Raw genomic sequence first — 21,609 nt, 5'->3', positions numbered from 1 at the left:
GCCTATGCTTGAGCCCCATCGGAAACAATGGGGCTCGTGCGCGGCGGTGCAGGCGCGCGCAGGCCGCAACGGGCGCGCACGCCCATTCAATTGAATGGGATGCGCCGCCCCTTCTGCCCCACGCCTGCGCTGCGGCTTGAGCGTGTATGCTCAAGGCCGCGTATGGCGAGCGCGCGTAAGGCGAGGACGCACTGTACTTCTAGTTTTTTGTGGTGCTGTCCTCCATTTTTCTTCATTGCCCTCCATTCCGGCCATTCCTATGAGTGTTTTTTACCTTGTATGTGGTGCCGTCCTCTATTTTTCCTCATGGCCCTCCACTCTGACCATGTCCATGAGTGTTTTTTTAGCTTTATGTGGTCCGTCCTCCATTTATCTTCTTTGCCCTCCACTCTGACCATTTCTATGCGTACTTCTACCTTTCATGTGGTGCCGTCCTCCATTTTTTCCCTTGAACGCCCTCCACCTTTGAGCCGGACTAGGTAGCATGGATTTAACAGCAGCGGTCATTTTTTTAGCTCTCATGTCTGCCTACCATCCTCCCTTTTTGGGGCAAGGCCCCGTATCAGATGGCTCCTGGTGGCGCAGGGGTCAAATGCCTGTCCTGCAGCCACTCACTCAAAACCATAAGGTTGCGAGTTCAAGACCAGCAAAAGGGCTCAGGCTCCACTCAGGCTTGCCTCCTTCCGAGGAGGTGGCTTGGAATTGTGTTGGGGGCAATTGGCTTACTCTTTGTAAATTGCTTAGGGAGTGCTGAAATGCACTGGTAAAAGAGGCACAGGAATGCGCTTGCTATAAGTTGCAAAATGCTGGTAGAGGTGGTCAGAGGGGAGGGCGGTGCGGGAAAGTGGAGGAGGGCACACAAGCTAAAGACACACTCACAAGATGCTCCAACTCCCAGAATTCCACAGCAGCCCTGAGCCAGACGAGGAGTGAGAGCGGGGCCAAGCCGGGCTATTTCTCCAGTCTGGATGCAGCCCAGGGCAGCAAGCACAAGGCCTAGCAGCGCCCGGGGAGCTTCTCCTCGGCCTCCCTTCCTTCCTCCTCTGGCCGTTGAGCCCGCCCAGCGCCTCCTCGGCGGCCCAATAGCAGCAGCCACCCGAGGCCGAGGAGGCCGGGCCTTGCTCGCCGCCGCCATGATGACGCTTGTTTGCTTTCGATGAGTGTCAGCCGGAGGAGGAGGCGGAGGCGGCGGTGGGGGGAGCCTGTCCTCCTCCTCCTCCTCCTCCTCCTTCTTCTCCCGTCCGTCCCGCGGCAGCAGGAAACAAAGAGCCAGGCAGCGGCAGTAGCGGCAGCAGCGGCGACGAGACGGGGATGCTGCGGACACAGGTAGGGCGCTGCGGGGGGCCCGGCTGCCTGCCTCCTTCCTTCCCCGGCCGGGAACCGCGTCCTCCGTTGCAGAGCCCGGAGGAGGAGGAGGGAGTCCCCCAGCGCCCTCCATCTTGGAGCAGGGCTTCTTTGCCTGTGTCTCAAGCAGGGTGACTAGGCGCCGTCCTCCATCCCTAAAGCCTTCGGGGATTCCAAGACGTCCTCCGCTTTTAAGAAGCGGGGGTCTATTTGGATTCATGTCGAGCGGAGAAACCCAGCCACGGTCCTCTTTCTGCTTTCCTTCCCCGAGGCTTTGTCCTCCTTTTTCGAAGCCGGGAGGGATTCCCAAAGCCTTCCAGATGAAACAGGGCGGGAGGGATCCCCGAAGCGTCCTCCATTTGATATGAAGCACTGCCCTCCTTTTATGCCTTCCGAAAGGCAGGAGGATCTTCCATTTCTAGGAGTGTTTCTGCTTTGTTTTTAAAGCTTACCCCTTTTTATGACTTCGTCTCTGCCCTCCATTATTGTTGCTGCCGTCGTTTCCTTTGGGTGTCCTCCATTTTGGGAGGCCTGGTCCTCCATGGCCTCGAGGACATTATCTGGCCGCCCTTGTTTCCCAGAAAGGAGGAAGGGGAAGGGGCAGAGGAATACTACTAATAATAGTCACATTCATTCCTGTAGGAGCCATTCTTTGGGGGAAGGGAAGCTGCCTCGAGGTGGGAGGAAATCATATCTGGGTCGTTGTGTGTGTGTTTGTGTGTTTGTGTGGTGTTAGTCTTCCAGAGGAGAGACCTCTTGCTGGGGGAGAAGGGGGCCTTGTGTTCGAGTCCAGCTGCTGCTGCTGCTGAGGAAAACAAAGCTTTTGTGTGGCAAGGAAGGAGGGTAGAGGAAGCCTCCGAGGAAGGAGTAAAAACAGGGGGGAGGGAGTATTAATCCAAGGGAGAGGAGTTTCTGGCATGTAAATAAGGATCCAAGATGGAGGAGGAGGAGGAGGGCAGGCCCCAGGCTTTTCCTTTGGTGGGGAAATGCTTGCTTCTTCGAGGGGCAGGAGAAGAAACAAAGCCCTGGAAACCCACACTCTCTCAGCCTCAAAGGATGTGACCAACACACACACCCCTCTGAAGAAACTTGCTAAGAAGACCCCACCATAGAGGCGCCATAAGCCTGCAACGACTTGGAGGCACACAACAACAACAACAGCAACAGCTATGAGGAGGAGGAGGCAAAGAGGCGCATCAGCAGCCTGGCTTGGAGGAGGAGGAGGAAAATGGTGGTGGGGTTCTAGGTTGTGAAGGTGTTGCACACACAGTTTTGTTTTAAACGCCCGGTGTTGTGTTGTTGTGTGCCCCACAAGTGGGGAGGATAATGCTGCCTTTGAGGGAACTAGAGGAGTCCTATATAGGGCTGGCAAGGAGCCTCTCTCCAGGCTGGAAGGGGAAGTCTGGAGCCCAGTCTGGGTGGGTGGCAATTTTGCCCTTCCTGGAAATGGAGGAAAAGCTCAGGAGGAAGTGACGTCTTCCTTGGTAAGGGCTTGTTGACAAGATGGAGGAGGGTGGGAGGTGGGAGAGCACAGAGGCTACTTCTTGTTGTTGTCAGCCTTCAAGTCATTTCCAATGTATGGTAAACTTGCCACAGGGCTTTCTTGGCGAGGTTTCTTCAGTCTTTTCTTTTGCCCTTGCCTCCTCTGAGGCTGAGAGAGCGTGAGCCGCCCAAGGTCACCCAGTGGGTTTCCACAGCCAGGTAGGGATTGGAACCCTGGTCTCCCAAAGTTGTTGTCCCACACTCCAACCACTGCACACCAGCCTGGCTCATGAGGCCTTGCTTGGCTGGGTATGAATAAATAAACATCTCCTCCGCCTGGGGCCTGCAGACTTGCACATGGCTGGCCATGAGGGCCTCTCCTCCTCCTTGCATGAAAAGCAGGTTTCAGGTATCTTCTCCTCCAGCTGGAAATAAAAGGGAAACATGCCCACCGCCATTAGACAGCTGTTGCTCTTTTCTCTCCATCCCAGCAACTAGCCCCATTACTTTTAAAAGGCTGCATCTGCACTGCAGGAATAGTCCAGTTTGAGGCTGCTTTAACTGCCATGGCTCAGTGCTGTGGAATTCTGGGAATTGTAGTTTTGTAAGAGCCAGGCAGCTCTGGTGCCACAACAAACTACAGTTCCCAGAATTAACTGCCATGGCTCAATGCTGTGGCATTCTGGGAATTGTAAGAGCCAGCTAGGTCTGGTGCCACAATAGACTACAGTTCCCAGAATTCCATAGCATTAAGCCATGGTAGTTAAAGTGGTTTCAAGCTGGATTATTTCTGCAGTGCAGATGCAGCTCAATATAAAGCAGTATGTAAAGGGATTTTGTGGCAGCTTTGAGACTAACTGAAATAGAGAAGTTGGTAGAATGAGCTTTTATAGGCTGGAGACTAGTAGGTTCAAGTCTACCAAACCTCATGCTACCATCTTCTCTCAGTTAGATCCAAAACACACTGCCAAAATAATCCATTTTGAGAGCTCTTTAGCTGCCCTGGCTCAAAGCTAGGGAATTCTGGGAACTGCACTTTTGTGAGACATTTAGCCGCCTCTGTCAGAGAGCTCTGGTGCCACAGTAAGCTACAATCCTCGATTCCCTAGCACTGAGCCAGGGCAGTTAAAGCAGTGTCAAACTGGATTATTTCCGCAGTGTGTTTCGGACCTTAGTCACAAAGATGCTACAAAATCCCTTTGCGTTCTGATTTTCCAGTCCAACGTGGCTATGTCTTTGAATTAATATAAACAAGAGAACGCCACCGTTGTTCATGCTGTGAATAAACACCCCTCATTCGTGCAAAACAAAACCTGCATTTGGTGGTCAGCTGTAAGCTTTCCTAGGCTGCTGCTGTTGCTGGAAGGCCAAGCCACTAATAAGGAGGCCACAATAGACAGCCCAAGTCTGAAATAGAAAGGAAAGAGCCTGAGCTGAAATGATTGACAGCCATGGTATCCAATGTAATGAGATGGAGGCAGGAATGTATTTTACGCAGGTAGGTGGCTGGGCCACAGAGTATAGAACACACATGGCGGGTAAACAGGAGGATTAGAATGCAAAGCCCTGGGGGTTAGGTACAAAAGCAAGTCTGTTCTGTGTGTTTTTGCATGGATAGGGGGATGTCTAATAAAGGATAGCATTACCTTGCTTGGAAATTGTAGCTGGCCATTTGGAATAAAGGGGAGACTTTAAAGAGTAGCAAATGGTAATTATGAGGTTCAAGGTTTGTTAGGTTTTTTAAAAAAATTCTTAATCAACTATGTTTATTGGAGGTGTGTCTGTGTGTGTGTGTGTGTGTGAAACTAACATTCATGTCAGTTTTATTTCAAGATTGGCTGTAGTTCATAGTAGAAAAGTACAGATGTAATATGGGAAATGGTTGCTAACTACTTAGACTTTTTTTAAAGTGCTTTTATCTTTTTAAACTATTGTATTCTTTTAACAAGTGATCTGTTTCAGTATTGTAATAGTTTAATTCTACTTTAATGCTCTCTTTTGTATGTTTTTAATTGTGCTGTTCTTTTAAATTGTAAGCTGCTCTGAGTTCCAATTTTGAGGGGAAAGTGGGATGATGATGATGATGAGCATTCATTTTGAGTAACTGACTTTTTGTTGCTCATTATATCAAGTGATTTTTAAAAAATATAAAAAATTATGAGAGGGTTTTTGTATGGTACAATGCAAGGGAATAAACGTACTGTTCTATTACTTGGAGCAAAATATTATAATTACTTAGTAAAATCTGTGTTCTCAGAAATTTACAGTATTATCAAAATAAGATACATAATGAGAATAATATTCTTCTCGCTATCGATGGGAACTAGGCAAAAAATCCTGGGTTTATATGAAGATATTCCCTGCAGGGAAAATACTTGAATTGTGTTCTCAGGATTATTTTCTTAACTTTACCAGCCTTGGTAACAAAGACTTAACGTTCAAAAGAATTAAGGAATGCTTATGCTAATTATTTGGTACAGATGTAAAGGTTTGCATGTTTTGTCTGGTAAATTGTATTGTGTCTTGCATTTCTTCTTATCCTAGAGTAGGCCCCATCATTGGGGATACATCGACATTTCTGCTGGGGTAATTTTAAAGAATTATCCAGCCTGTGTTCTCTCTGCTGGTTCATCTGGACTCTGAAATATGCTGCTAAGAATGAAGGCTTCTTTACGGGTTTATTAATACTGTTGCTGAAATGGATCCAGTTGCATATGGATTTATTCACTTAACCTGAATCGCTTGGATCAATTCATTTTTGTAAAGGAGACTGATATGTATCACTTTCATGTGAACTCTTGAGTACAGTCTTGATGAGTTCAGATTGTATAGTGTGTTTGAAACTTTGAGGAAAAACTGAAATATAAAAATAAGTGCATGGATAGGTAATGATTCTTAGTATTTATATCTCCACATCTTCATCTTCATTTTCTTTTGATACTTTGTATGTTCAGTAACTATGTCATAACAGTAGCTATCAAAGTAATTAAAAATCCTTTGATATGCCCATGTTGCATTTTTCTGACGTACAAAACGGTCATTATCAGGGTTGAGAGAAAAATTTTGAAAGAATTTAACAGGTTCTCATTAAATCCTGTTTGTTACATGGAGAATTCTGTTGCAAACAAGCTAAATAACTTTCCAAATCCGGTTTTGATGTTCATATCATACAAGCCATTGCATTCCCTATTACTATGTATGGATGTGAGAGCTGGATAGTTAAGAAGGCGGATTGGAAGAAAATTAATTCATTTGAGATGTGGTGCTGGAGAAGAGTGCTGAGGTTACCATGTACAGCCAAAAAGTCAAATGGGTCTTAGAACAGATCAAACCAGAAATTTGTCTGGAAGCCAAGATTACTAGACTGAGGCTGTTGTACTTTGGCCACATCATGAAGAAGCATGACTCACTGGAAAAACAATAATGCTAGGAAAGCTGGAAGGCAGCAGAAAGAGAGGAAGACCGCATGCTAGATGGATGGACTCTATTAAGGACATAATGGGTATGAATTTGCAGGACCTGAGCAGACCAGTGGAGGATAGGGAGTCTTGGGGATGTCTCATCTACAAGGTCGCCATGGTTGAGATCAGTGTGAGAGTTGGTAACAACAACAACAATACCACACAGAATGGGGCAGTGCAGAATGTAGATTGTGGTGGCATGTCCAGCTAGTATTTATGCCCAGTTTGTGCAGTCTGTACCTCCTGATCCCCCCCCCCCCGGCTCCAAACTGGGTTCAGAGGTTTCAGTGTTTGTATGTAAAACAAATCCAGCACATGTGCACAGATAGATAAAGTCTCTCCCACTGGGATCTTACACATGCATTTTTTTAGCATGTGGCAAATACAGTGATGGTGGGCCAGAATAAATGAACAAACATATTTCATGCCCTTATCCCATTTATTCTAGACCAGCCTTGTAAATTGGTCCCTGGAGTTATTTACCTATAAATTTTTTTAGCTCATCTATTTTTCTAGTCATGATGAGGGTTAATGGAAGATGTATGAAGGATTCTGTCTCTTACTTTGCTAACCTCTCTTGAAAAGCAGACAAGTAAAAGCAAAGCTCTATTGTTTGTTGCTGAACACACAGGAAGAGACTTTTCCTTCTGTACAACTTGCTTAGACATGTAGCAGACTGGAAGGTGGGAGTGATCCTTTCCTTTCTTATAAGTCCATATCTTGAATTTTATGCATAACATACAGGAAATGGCATTGCACCTCAAGCACAGAAACTAATTGGACTACTGGCAACAGTGTGGATCATTCTATCCCTTTTCCACCAGCCTGTTGCATTTCTGTAGTAGACAAAGATGGAGCAAAGCCCTGTACTCTGTATAGGACTGGTGATGACACTGTGTTGTTCCATCCCTCTGCCACCAGCCCACTGTGTTTCTGTGCTGTATGCACAGGAAATGACATTGTTTCCTTCATGTTCGGTATAGAAGCACAGCAAGCTGCTGTTGGAAATTGGGATTTTCACCAGCCCACTGCGTTTCTGTGATGGATGCTCAGAAAGGTCTCCTGTGTGCCTGGCATAGAAACACAGTAAAGAGGTAATGTACCTTCTCTGGCATCTGTCCTCTTAGATTCTGTGATGCAGAGGTGAGTTCACTTCATACCAAACATGCCAGTGGTGGACTGGTGGAAGAGGGATAAAGTGTGTCCATGCTTTTGTCAGCAGCTTGCTTGTATTTAGTATTGGGGAATAAAGAGAGGCTTCCTCTTCCCCTCTGCTTAGCACAGAAACACAGTGGATTGCCAAAAGAGAGAATGAAAGCTCAGTCCCTCTTCTGGCAGCTTACCTACTCATCTGGGTGGTAATCTTATTGTCTAGGGCAGTGATGGTGAACCTTTTAGAGGCCGAGTGCCCAAACTGCAACCCAAAAACCATGTATTAATTGCAAAGTGCCATGTCCCTCTGGCTTTCTAGTAACAAACTCTGTGCTGCGACGACTGCACATGTGCCCACAGAAAGGGCTCTGAGTGCCACCTCTGGCACGCGTGCCATAGGTTCGCCATCACTGGTCTAGGGAAAAGGCAAGAAGTTTAAAAACATATGCACAATTGTGTTCATGTGTATCCTTGTTAACCTGTTGATTTATGACAACCCCATTAATTTCATTGGGTTTTCTTAGGCAAGGAGTACTCTGAGGTGATTTTGCTACTTTCTTCCTCTGAAACATAGTTTACAGTACCTGGAGTTCTTTCATCCCAGCACTAACCAGGGTTGATCCTACTTAGCTTCCAAAATAAAACAAGATCTGGTGCCTAGTTTAGAGTATTGTGTGTATACATGGTATGAAATGAGTTAACAGTGAAGCATTTGAAATACAGTTTGCTACATTAATGTAAACATTTAATAAGTTCTCAGTAAACCCTCACTTGTAGCAGTATTCTAATCTCTGGTTTTATGCAAACCAGTTACCTACTTCAAACTGAGGTGTGGTGCTAGACAAATATTATTAACAATCATTATCATCATAGCATTCTACTTAGGCTATAAAATTACATTTCACATGTAAGCTCATTTATTTTGAATTCATCCTGTTATCACATGTAGCTGCCTTAAAGCTGACAAGCCAATATGCACATTAGACTTGTGTGCTAATGCACACATAATCTAAACTGACAATTAAGCAATTATTATGCTTCTAGATCTGTGGCTTAAATATGCATTTGTTAAATTTAGCCTTGATAACTCAAGGTCTTTTTCCCTGGAAATTGTTTCTGGCCATGGGAAGGGTAGCTAAAAATCTGATCAGTAGTGTGGTCTCTAAAGAAAAAGAAGATGGTATGAAAAGGTTTTGACCAGTTTGAACATAAACTCTGCTAGAACGATCATGTTAGTTTTGTAGGAACATGTCATTTTTAGAGATTACTGGGCACATTGTGCTTATCAGAGTTTCTAAGTAATTCTTATTTCCTGAAATGAGTGTGCAAAACAAAATGATTTGTATTGCATGTGAATTAGATGTAATAACAAAATCAGACCCTGAAATAAAGGTTAGATATCCACTCTGTTTCTAGGAAGTGTTTTTCCCTGTGTTCTTGGGCTATAAGAAGTGCAGGTTGATCAAAGTCTACGTTATTATGGGCTGTTACAGACAGCCAAAATAAAGCTGCTTCGAGTCACAGTGGAAGTATGGTGTTTCAATGATGCATGCATCCTAAGAGTCCAGAAGTCGCACCAAAGCCACACTCCAGCCCTAAGAACTGGAGCGTGGCTTTGGTGTGGCTTCTGGACTCGTAGGACGTATGCATCATTGAAACACCATACCTCCACTGTCACTCAAAGCAGCTTTATTTTGGCTGTCTGTGTGTACTTTTCTCTTGAGGGGCCTATTAAGGTGCATGGCAGGAATTAATGGCCAGGTGTAAATTGCCAAGTGTAAAGTTGTGGTGATATCAAATCAACACCTAACCATGGCAGAATAGAAAAGATTCTGAACTGTTGAACCTGCAGTATAATAGATATTCAAAAAAGAGAAGAGGGATAGCTACAAATTTGTTCCAGGCAGGATGAGTCATGGCAATATGAAACTAAAATTTGAGATGCTTTGTATACATTTTTGGTTTGTGCAGACTGCACACTGGTGTTAAGGAAGTGTGGAAGTAGCGATAAGGATCTGCTGAAATTACTGTAGTAGGGGACCTTTGAGGGCTTCAGAGTGCTTTCCCTACTATAGTCGTACACTACTAAAATTGTTGATGTGTCTTCCTTGTAGACTTTGATTTAAAGGCCTGAATAGCGGTTAGTCCAGCAGTATCCCCTCATGAATATGAACTGCCAGTCTGAATTTAAGTGTGTGAGGGAGCATGCAGCAGAGCTCTTTTACTTTCCTGAATTGCCCCAAGCTGGAAGAATATTGTGCAGTACTGTGGTAGTTGACAGATCAGTATTGTTCCCAGTTTGAAGGAGGTAGAATTTTGCAGGCCAGTGTGCCAGGTAGTCAGCTGCTCACTCAGACAGAATTTCTGTATTGTGTTGTGAACCCAAGATGAGTAGTAAATCGTATGGCCAACCTTTATTTTGCTGTCATAAAATGTATGCAATAGAGCTAAAGAGCCTTAAGGTTGATACCTTGCATGATAATATGGCCTTTAAAAATAAAAGTTCCATTTCTTGTGTGTAGACAGAATACAGTATTATGTTGTGAAGCACTGTAAACTGAACTGACAGCTACAAATACTGTATGTAGAGAACAAAAACCAAATTACATCTGGTTGCCTGTTATCTTAATCATGATTGAAAGTAAACAATTTTTACCTGACTATTAAACTAACCAGTTCTGATATTCATAGTTTTTTGTATGTTAACACAGGGGTGAAACAGACCGCCTCTTTGTGCCTCCCTCCATTTACACGCCTCACAATCCCAAGCAGCCTGGAAACTTCCCAGCTGTTTATATGAGGGCGGCTTCATGATGCTCCAGCGGCATGGTGTTCACGAAGCCAGCTATTTGCCTCTCCCTTTTTGGGAAGCTTCAAACCAGATTGGGGCCATAATGTGCTGTTGCCGCAGCCCCAATCCGGCTTTGGAAGGGGCAGCTTGAAGCCGTCCTTTCCGCTGGTCTATTTCACCCCACAGTCTGCTTATAATACCTGACTGGCATACTAATACCACAATTTTTAAAATTTATTTTAAAAAATAATTAATTGTAACAAAAGCTGTAGTGTAATTGTGACTGGAAGGAAGTACAGCTGATGCTGTTATTATGATGGTGGGCTGGCCCTTGTCCATAATGTGTACTTGTACAGCAGTGTACCATTACATCGAAATTGGTACAATATTCTGGTTATTGACATTTCAGATTGCACAACATGGTATGCAGTTTATGTCTCTAAGTACAATTTGTATTACTTATGTAGAAATTTACCCAAGAGGATTTTTGAAATGTTTAGACTGTGTAGAGCAATATTTATTGGTTATAGCTTGCCACAGTATTTTCTTTGCTGATTAAAAATGTTTGTGTCCATAGAAAACGGAGATGTAGGACTTATTCCCTGTGTATTTTCAATGAATATCTGTGTTTAGAGAATATGAAAATGGTGTTTGTGCAGTTTTGCCCCAAAGCATAAAGCTTTACAGTCCCAGTTTCCCATAATGTCCTGCCTGGTAGTGTGAACATTTCTGGTTATGTAATAAAATGTTTTGACAAGAAAATAATATATGTAGGCATCGTGAATGCCAAGTAACATGTTTATTCCCCAGTAATAATACCTTTTGTTGTGTGGTGGAAGCTCATCAGCTAAAAACAGTTTAGGATGAAAGAGCCTTTGGGGTTGTGAGCAATCCCAAGGGTGACAGTGATAAACCCTGAAAGGAAGAAAATACTATTTTTACAAAGATTAGGTTCATTATATTAGGGATAGGATAGTAATAAGAACTACAATGTAGAGCAATGGTGAGGCTTCCTTTAGGCTATGAGTCCAATTTCTTCATTTTTAAGTATAATGGAATTAAGTGAATGATTGAAGGAGAGCTAATTGGTGTTATGCACAGAATGATATATGAGTCTATTAAGCCAGTAAGAGGCAGAGGCAATGCAGTTGCATTCTAAAATATACTGCAGGTGTAAGAGAGATGATAAATACTAATTTGCCTATAAAGGTCATTTCTTGCTCACTACTCTATTCTTTTTATTTTGCAGGCTGTGCTATATATGCTTTTGGCTTCAGTTCCTAACATGTGTGTCTTGAGTGTTGAAAACATTCTGCCACCTTCTGCCCAATTCAGTTTCTCTCCTTTTCTTGTTGATCATTTTTGTCTTTGGTGACCTGTAAAACTGTCAAACTGAAAATATCAGACGCTAAAGCGATCCTCTCATTTCTTTTGTCACAGTCTCAAATATTATTTTATCTCCTTCCCCAAAGAGTTTTGGACGGTCTTGGACTTCTCTGTTTTCTTATCCCATTGCCCTTCTTTCTTTTCCTTTCTGCAAGATCTTTTGATCTGCTTTGTTCTTTTTCCATCCACTGCTAAGACGAACATTTGTGCTATGGCAAAGTTTTATGTAGACTAATGCAATGACCTTGCAGATGGATTCACAGTGTGGATTAAGTAAATGAGTTAAAAGGTTCCTAACATTAAAGTGTACTGTACTGTGGCTGATTTTGAGAACTGAAAGAGACAGTATATTGAAGAACTTTGCATTTTAGCCAATGCATTTCACTTCTGGAGCTAGCATACCATACCTTTTGAACCCTCATGTTTTGAAAATGTGGGAGGCAGTGACCTTGACTTTCAGGGACTTCAGTGTCTTTCTTTGGGAAGCAGTAAAAATTGGTGTTTTGGAGTTTGTCCTGTTAAATTAAAACAATGCAGATAAGGTCTTGAAGTCTTCAAGATTTTTTAAAAAACTTATTCATTTCAACTCCTTTTATCCAAAATTTGGAGTGTTAGTGTAACTGTATTTTTTCTTCTTTTTCTTAATCTATTTTGCAGCTCTCCTAGTGGTCAGCCAAATGTGGCTTCCAATGTGGATTTGACTGGGAGCTGATGGCAGGGGGTGAAAAATCTATAGCAGTGTGAAGTGCTGCAGTTAAAATCTATAGAAGCTTCCCTAAAGCTAGGTTTGCAGATTTACAAAACAGATGAATTTGCATAGATCAGACACTTTTATTTCATATTCACTTGAAATACAAGTTAAAAAGTAATTATGTAGAATATCCTTAAGAATATTAGTTATAGACTAAGTATTTGAATTTACAGGATTTCCAGTGTTAGTGTCACACATGAAATGAAGTGCTAGTGCTTTAAATTAATAGAAATAAGCAGATAATGGAGATACTTTACAGTGGCTATAAACACATATATGGATAGTATTGGATTTTAAGTGTCTCTACTTGTCATCTTGTGGCCTGAGAGGGAGTGATCAGGCAGACCCAGCTCCACCAGGGCTAGCCTGAAGGAAGAGGCTCCTCCCTCCTTACAGGGATGTAGCCAAGGGGGGGGTTCTTGGGGTCCGGACCCCCCTTGCATTAGAAAAATGAATGGTGTGTGCTGCTGCGCCGCGGCACCCAAGCCCCATTATAATGGTGGCACTTAGTCTGGACCCCCCCTTCCTAAAATCCTAGCTATGTCCCTGCTCCTTAACTGTCATCTTCCGGTCTCCTATTCCCCTCCAGCTATGCTCTGACAGTGTGAGGGAGAGGTTTGCGTACCCTAATGAAGTTGTGAGCTATGCTGGTGGTGGTATAATAGCCACCGATAGGGCCTACCATGCCAGACAGGTCACAACTGACCAAGAGCGCCAAAGGGCTGGATGGGCTCTCTAGTCTTATGGCAACCATCCTAGGAGAAGGAAAACTCTAATCCCCAAATCCGGGTAGATGGTGCTCGTCTAACCCTGTAAGGTCAACCATCTAAGAAAAGGAAACTCTAATCAAACCTACGACCTGAGGACCTCGCTGCCATTGTCCATGCTTGTCAAGGCCTCAGCAATCGAACCTCTGGTTTAAAGGATGAGGCCAGTTTTGTGCACGCTGCGCTCCACCAGAAAAATCCATTGCACAGGCTTGAAGGATACATCCAACGTCATCAACGCGCTTGTAGAAAGCACGGATGAGTCCTTTCTGAATCTTCGTTCGCGAAATAAAGCCAAGAACTTGTCATTTTGATATCTGTTTTTCAGGGTTGGTGATAGCAAGAGGTTTGTTGAGCTATTCTGAATGAATTTTCTTTTGCATTAGCCTGTTATTGTTTTGTGTTGTTTCGCAACAAGCATATATCTTTTCTGGTGCTGAAGTGTGATTTTTGCTGACATAGTATTAATTATTTTAAAATTATAAAATGAACATATGTGGTAACATGCTCAGTCTTGTGGTAAATTCACTGTTAGAGAAACAACAGATTCTAATGACATGTTGAAGACTACCACTTGATTGTGTCATAAAATTTCATGGAACAGTACAAGAAACTGGAAAGCACATGTTCATAGTAGAAGAATAAAAGGAGACAAAGTCCCACATGCTGTGTGATCATCCATTTTTTTTAATTTCTTAAAAAGCCCAATGTGTTTCAGCTTTGTCACCAATTGGCCTTCTTCTGGGGCTGTTACCAGATTTCTGGAGTTGCAGTCTGCATTCTCAATCAAAATGGACCCTCTGAGTATTAGAAAGAAGGCATAAAGTTTCTTGGTTCAGAGCAAAATCCTGAGCAAGTGGCATGCAAGTGTCTTTACCTCTGTTACAAAACAGTACTGTATATGGCAGAGTTTCATGTGATTTTTAAAACAGATATCTTGAAATCTATTAAATATTTCTTCTGTTCTTGGTACTTTTGTTCATGTGTCTGGAACATGAGATCTGGGCTATATCTGCTTGTATTTCCCAGAGAGCTCCTCAAGACGGTGTGTTGACATATCTTTTCTGGTAAACTCCTCTTACTCCAGTGTGATATATTTATATGTGGCTGACATATATACAGTGGTACCCCGGGTTACGAAATTAATTCGTTCCGCGGTTAATTTCGTAACCCGAAATACCTTCGTAAGCCGAATTCCCATAGGCGCTAATGGAAAAATAGCTCTCTGCTGCCCTCCGGTGGCGGAAAATAGCGCCGCGGTTTTTTCGTAACCCGAAGAAACCTTCGTAAGCCGAAGCAATAAATCCCTATGGGATTTTTTCGTATCCCGAAAAATTCGTAACCCGGCGCATTCGTATCCCGGGGTACCACTGTATTGAAAAAGTATGACATAGTTAGGCAGCGACTGCTAATGCCACTTCTATAATCATGCCTCCAAATGAAATCCATTTCTTCACCTGGATTTTTTTGTAAAAAATATGATGGGGCTAACTGCATTTCATGAAGTCTGCATATGAAAGGGTTCTAAAACCACCTCATCTGATCTTGGTCTGAGGGGAATTCTTATAGTTGTCTTCTGCCATATGCCAACACGTTGGTTTAATAGCTGTTGCTTCTATTTTAGTATCTAGTGGGGCCTTAAAAAGCCAAATGTGATGTCTGAAATGTCCAACTTTTGCGGTATATAAATAAAACAAATTATTATTATTATTATTAAATTATAAAACTGAGTATTGTTATACACACAAAAATCATTACTGTTATCCACTCCAAAGGAAAATTCATGCAGAAGTTCTGTCATTTAAACTGATAACATTATGTTGCTTGTAAGCAAGACCCCTAAATGCACCAGATTCAATCAGATCTTGGAATCTAAGTGCGGTGTGCTTTGGTTAGTATTTGGATGGGAGACCATCAACAAATACCACATGCTATATTTCAAAGGAGGGAACTGGCGAAACCACTTCAAAGTATTCCTTGCCTAGGAAAATCCTATGAAATGTATGGGGTCAAATAAAGAGGTGCACAGACTTGATTTCTGTTAAAGTTATTTTGGTTTATTGCGATAAGGCAGAGTTGAGTTTTGCATAAAGAAATCTCATTATTCATAGTTGGCACAATATACTTCGCAAATCACATTGCTTAATCTGTAAATTCAGTGGAATATTCTAACAATAAACATCCAAAATGATGGGTAAAATCTGAAACAAAATTACTGTGTAATAAGATTTTGCTAAACATCTAATTACTGTGGTTAAATTCTTAGGCTGCATAAGCTTAAAATTCATTGAAGCAGTGGATTACAGCCTGTCAGACCATATTGTTAAAATAGACTATGGCCCGTTACAGACTGCCGAGAAGCGTCCGGGAACCGCAGCAGCCAAACGGCATGGTTCCTGGATGCTGCAGAGAAGGAGTGTGAAAATCGCGCTCCTTCCTGGGCCCCAGAAGAGACGCCGCAAGGCGCTAGTCGTGCACTCACAGCATCACTTCCGGGGCGCGACGTGCAGACGCAGAGCGTCCGCTATGTCAAGATGGCAGCGGCCGTGTGGAATGGCCGCCGCCATTTGTTACGGACTTAGTCCGTGGTAGGGTTAGGGGTGTCCAGAAGAGACGCCCCTTTCTAACTAGCACGGACTGAGCCCATCCTAGGGTGCCCGTGTGTAACAGGCCTATATGTTAATTGCTGCTGCTGCTTTTTAAGAGGCATTATTGTAAAAATAATAAATTGCCTCCTTTTCCCCTTGTTAACTTTTGAAGAATCGAACCTAGTAACACCAGTACTTCATTTTATTTTGCACTGCATTTATACTGTACACCTTCACATTTATGCCCTGATCTAGATAACATGCATCCAAACTAGGTTTTGCACAAACTGTGCACTTTGTTTCTTAAGAAAGAACATTCCTGTCCCACACAGTGTGATCATCTTGCAGCCACAGATAAGCATATGAGTCTTCTTTCTTCCCTTCTGCCCTGTGAGAAGCTGCATCCCTTATCAAGCACTAATGGTTGTACCAGTGAAGTGCTCCCTAATAACAAGCATAGCTGGATAATGCATATCTGCTGTTATATCTATGAAGCCTCCCATGACAGTTACTTCCATTCTGTCCTTTACTGTCTCCTTTGCTCTCACTGAACATCAGCTTCCTGGTTGAGAGATCATATATCAGATACATAGAAAGTGCTGCGTAGTCTTACATAGCACTCTTTCATTTCTGTGGCTTAAGGTAACAATATCTGTCTAATACACATCAGGCCCAGTTTTGTGTTGTGGGTTGTACCTAATTAATCACTTCTCTGGATGGAAGATGGCCTTTGTGAGATTCAGGAGACAAGGGAGATGATTATGGGGGGCGGGGGTAACACCCCCCTCCAAATCTCCTCTTTTGTCTCCCATATTATCTCCTAGCTGCAACAGGAATAAAGAAATCCGTACTAATTGCCCCCCTCCCTACCCATTCAAGTAAAAGGTCTTCTTATACTTAGAGGGTATTGAAAGTAGTGCCAAACCAGGAACATGGCCAGTGGAGGGTTTTAACTCTCCCTTTCCACGTGCTGAATTTCAAATCCCCCTCTTCAATCTATTTCTTTTTATAAGGATTTGGCATGATCTTTCTGCTATCATTTTAAATTATATCTACAGTGCAAAGTTCTGCATGCATTTTGTTGTTGGTTAAATGTGTAATCGAAATCTACAAAAATGACAGTTGATCTAGAGCAGAGTTTCCCAACCCATCTATGTCCCACATGTACCTAGCAAATGTTTGATTAATGTTTGTACCTCCTGCAAAAGTATTAACACATTTGAAGATGAAGAGGTCTAATTTCTATTTTTGTACCACAAGTTTGAATGACATACAATACTGCAGGTGAACAAATTGAACTTTAAAAAATAAGCTTTTAGGTCAGTGCATAAAACACAAATCAAAATTGAGCAATTAAGTTCTAATTTATTCAGAAAAAAATGAGTGATGTCTTGTGATTTATCTCTCAAGGACACAGCCTACTGTTGCACCCCCTATAATTCCCTCTTGCAACCCCCGGGGATGTGTGTACCACAGGTTGAGAACCCCTGGTCTAGAGGGCAAATTATGACTGTAATTGCCACATACTCATTAATGATGGTGATGAGGAGTCTCTGTAGCCACAATGGAAATGCAGACTATCAGCCTGTTAGTAAGAAAAGAAAAAAGGCCTTCTTTTGCCAAGTGGATTGCCGGAAGAGTAATGGAAAGATCCTCTCTTCCTCTTTGCCAGCCCACTACATTTCCAAATTGTTCTTCTGTAAACTGGTATGACAAAAATAATAATCAGAAAGGATGAAGAGATCCAACCTCCCCAGGCTCACACAGCATGCATGCACGCGCGCACGCGCACACACACACACACACACACACACACACACACACACACACTTTTTCCAGGCAAGCATTCTCTGAAGATGCCAGCCTCAGATGCTGGCGAAACGTCAGGAAGAAACTTTTTTAGAACATGGCCACATAGCCCAAAAAGCCCACAAAAAACTATAGGTCCAACCTTCCTTCACCAGCCCACTCATTTGCATGGAACTTTTGACTATCCAAGTGATTTTTAGACTATAAATCTGTGTTATATTTAATAATCAAAAGCAGATAAAATTCAATAAAATATAGTAGTGAATACAGCTTGCATTCTACAAGCTTAAACACATGTTCCTAGTTGCTATGGAAACCTTTTCATTGTCTAATAAAAGACAATCCAAACATGTAAAAGGGTAATGATATCTTTGCCGTCTATATTCCATGGCATGTACATGCTGACTTTCTGGGCCCTGGCCTTAGTCAAAAAGGATATTTCATGTCCTGTTTCTTGGCTGTTGGTTGTTTTTATGCCTCTCTAATAATGGAGGCTATTTGGGTGATGCATGTAATTCAATGGGCCCTAGGTAGCTCTTGGATTTTGGTTCCAGGACCTCCCGTAGATACCAAAATTCATGGATGCTCAAGTCTGTTAAGTACAATGGCGTAGTAAAATGGCATTCTTGTATAAAATGGCAAAATCGAGGTTTATTTTTTGGAATTTATATATTTTTAAAATATTTTTCAGCCATGGATGGTTGAATCTGTTGATAAGGAATACATAGATATGGAGGACCAACTATTATAGGTTTCTAAACCTTGTGGAATTTATTTCATTTTAATAGTTCCATAAATGTGAAAATTGGAAGAAAGTGTGTTTTGTCCTTTTTGAGTCCAGGATGGGGTTCGCAAAAGGTAATCTAGTTTAGCAGAAGCCAGATGGAAGGGGCCTGTATAACTGAGAAATAGTGTTTTCATAATGCCTTAGGGGAGTTAGAGGCAGGTTTTTGATGCATTCTGAACTAAAAATATTCAAACCCTAAATTCAAATCTTAAATTGGCAATGCATATATTAAACTACACAGGGTTATGTTTTTCTCATAAAAATGTCAGTAATTCTCCTTTTCTTCCATTGTATATTTACAGTAAAAAATAAAATAAAGTACTGAACTGTAAACTATAGAAATTAACTGACAAACATTTCACACATTTTTGCCCATTCCATTTTCTTGTTGCTTTCTGCTCTGAAGTTATTGTAGATGAACTTTTGTATATTCCCAATCTGGCAATGCACATCAAGAACTCTTTATACTGTATATATAAAAGGTCTCTTTTCCCCCCTATGGAAAACTGAGCAAAACCAACCTTTACAATATATAAATAAGTGTTGGTGTACAGAAGCTTAGTTTTGCATTTCTACCAAAACAACAATAGCACCAAAACACCATATTATGTGAGTTATGGCAACATGTTTTCATTACCAGTTTCCTGTAGAATTATTTCTAAAAATCTAAACCAGTTTTGATAGTACAGTGGGCCCTTGGTATCCTCTGGGGTTTGGCTCCAGGATACCCATTGATACCAAAATATGGATGCTCAAGTCTAATTATATACAATGGTGTAGTAAAATGGGGGCAGAGCAGATGGACAGGAAAACCAGGCTGATTCTGTTTTTTCCCAAACTGATTGGAAACCCCTCTGTCCACAGAGCCTGCTCCCAAGGTGGGTTGAACATCCATGGACAGTCTGCTCCACATAAAGCTGCACACCTCTTGGTGGTTTTGTTTTTTGGCTCCTATGCATGCACACCATTGCCCGAACACACCATCTGAGACTTACAATTACCCCCCCCCTTTTCCCACCCAGTTGTCATTGTCCCATGTGACCAGCCTCATGTTACAGTGTCGCATAAGTGATACACTGCCCATACAGTGCATCAGTGCTCTCAGCGACACATTGGCAAAGCACAATCATGGAGGCCCCCCATACATGCCCACCTTACCCTGTCTTCACCCCATACGCCCCTGTCTGATTTGTTTATGATTTAATTGCATACGTTGCAACTTCCCGTGTATGTCATACGTTTCCATCATGGGATGTGTGACAGCTTGATGATGCAATGGGTTGATGGTGTAGCTGGTCACTTGTATGCCTGTATGGATGAAATGAAAAAACTGTATGGTGAGCAATGGCTCTGGTCACATGTTCCAGACTGGTTCCATGTGTCGTCTGGACTTTCCCGCATTCCTGCACTTGCACTCTGCTGTTTATATTCTGATGTGATGATGTGCATTTTCTGCTTTAAAGCAGAATATCAAAGCTTCTTTGTGCTCTGGTTTTTAGGCCCTGAGTGCTGCTTCATGTCATTTTCCACCCAATTTGGCATTGTACGTAGTCTGAAAAGGTGGGCTTCAAGTTGGTTGAAGCCACGTTATTATGCCAATATGGACAACCCCATTGTGTCCCTTATATAACATGGCAAAATCAAGATTTGTTTTTGTATTTTTTTTAAAAAAAATCAAGCCATGGGTGATTGAATCTGTGGATGCAGAAATCAAGGATACAAAGGACTGACTGTACAGAAAACATTTATTGCAAGAAGCTGTCAGTGAATCAATTTACTTTTGTTCATTTATTGTAATTATTAGTTTTTATATTAATTTCTGAAAAAGGATGTATTGTTACACGAGAACTCATTGGACCTATTTTTGTGATACATAAAATTGGTGGCAATGACTTCCAGATAATATATGCTATACATTTATCATGAATTCTACAAAGAATTGTGTTCTTAACCCACCTACAAGTTTTGATAGTTTTGTTAGGACTGTGTGATCAGATTCCTGTTTATCGTAGATCCAAGAGATTCCCACCTTGATGAAAATGTTAATTAAAGATAAGAATGAGAATGCAAAACTATTATGTTTTAGCACTCATCATTTAGTAACTATTATTATGATTAGTAGTAGTATCAACACATTTATATAGTTTTGAATTGAAGGAATGTGAATGCCTGGGGGGGCTATGTGAACACAGGAATTAAACTGAGAGTCATTGTAGACTCAAATATCATGTGGTTGTACCTCTGTAGTCCTTAATCCTATGTTTTTATACGTGTTGAGTCTCCCTTATCCAAAATACTTGGAGTGTTGTTGTTTTTTTTGGGGGGGGGTTGGAATATTTGCATATACCTAATGAGATCCTGGAGATGGAATCCATGCCTAAACATGAAATTCATTTATATTCCGTATACATCTTATACAGAAATTATACAAAAATAAGAGTAAAACTTAAGACAAGGACAAAACCAGTTGTCATACCAAAATTTGATCTAAACAATATTTCAACAGAATTGGTCAATATAAAGAACAGATTTGAACTACTAAGCACAGTAGACTGGGAACCAGAAGAACTATGGTCAGAAGCCAGGGACATAATAAAAGAAGAATGCAGCCAGACATTTACAGTAGTCAAAAAGAAAGAGAAGAAATCATGGATGTCAGATAAAATGCTGCAAGCCGTGAAAGAAAGAAGAAAAGCAAAACAAAAGGGAGACAGGAACAAACTCAGAATCATAAATGCTACAGTTCAATGAATGCTGCGAATAGATAAAGACAAATACTACAATGATCAATACAGAGAAATAGATGACAACAAAAAGAGAAGAACAAGAGACCTATTCCAAAAATCTGAGAAATCAAAGAGAAATTCAGACCAAGGACTCAATGACAATAAAAACAAGAATTCAAGATCAGGAAGGAATAAAAAGATGCTGGAATGCAGTACACAGAAGAGCTATATAAAAGAGATAACAAAATGAAGGACATGAATCGAAGATGAGCCCCAAATTCTAAAAACAGGTGGAAACTGCAATTAGAGAAATGGGAAAAAAATAAATCACCAGAAACAGATGATATTTCAATCGAATTGCTATATTCCATACTAACAGAATCAACACCAGTGCTGACCAACATAGGTCAACACATATGGAAAACAAAATGATGACCAACAGATTGGAAACGATCAATATACATCCCCATACACAGAAGAAGGAGATACAAAAAAGTGCAGCAACTATAGGAACATAGCTCTAATCTCTCATGCAAGCAAAATCATGCTCAAAATTCTGCAACAT

The 21,609-nt window shown here is 41.8% G+C and overlaps 1 protein-coding gene across 3 annotated transcripts in view; it reads left to right on the top strand.

Annotated features, from left to right (window-relative positions):
- Positions 1-1,167: 1,167 nt before the first annotated feature.
- CNOT6 (CCR4-NOT transcription complex subunit 6) overlaps positions 1,168-21,609 on the top strand; it is a 65,142-nt gene continuing 44,700 nt past the window's right edge. Inside the window, exon 1 of one of the 3 annotated variants that reach the window (XM_042449421.1) lies at positions 1,168-1,326. The gene's annotated coding sequence lies outside the window, so the exon portion shown is untranslated. The remainder of the gene's footprint in view (positions 1,327-21,609) is intronic. The other 2 variants (XM_042449420.1, XM_042449422.1) reach the window with 2 other exon arrangements.

The sequence above is a fragment of the Sceloporus undulatus genome, chromosome 2 (genome assembly GCF_019175285.1).
Source record: "Sceloporus undulatus isolate JIND9_A2432 ecotype Alabama chromosome 2, SceUnd_v1.1, whole genome shotgun sequence".
Classification (NCBI taxonomy): domain Eukaryota; kingdom Metazoa; phylum Chordata; class Lepidosauria; order Squamata; family Phrynosomatidae; genus Sceloporus; species Sceloporus undulatus.
The sequence above is the reverse complement of the archived record's forward strand: the minus strand, read 5'-3'. Positions and strand labels throughout refer to the sequence as shown.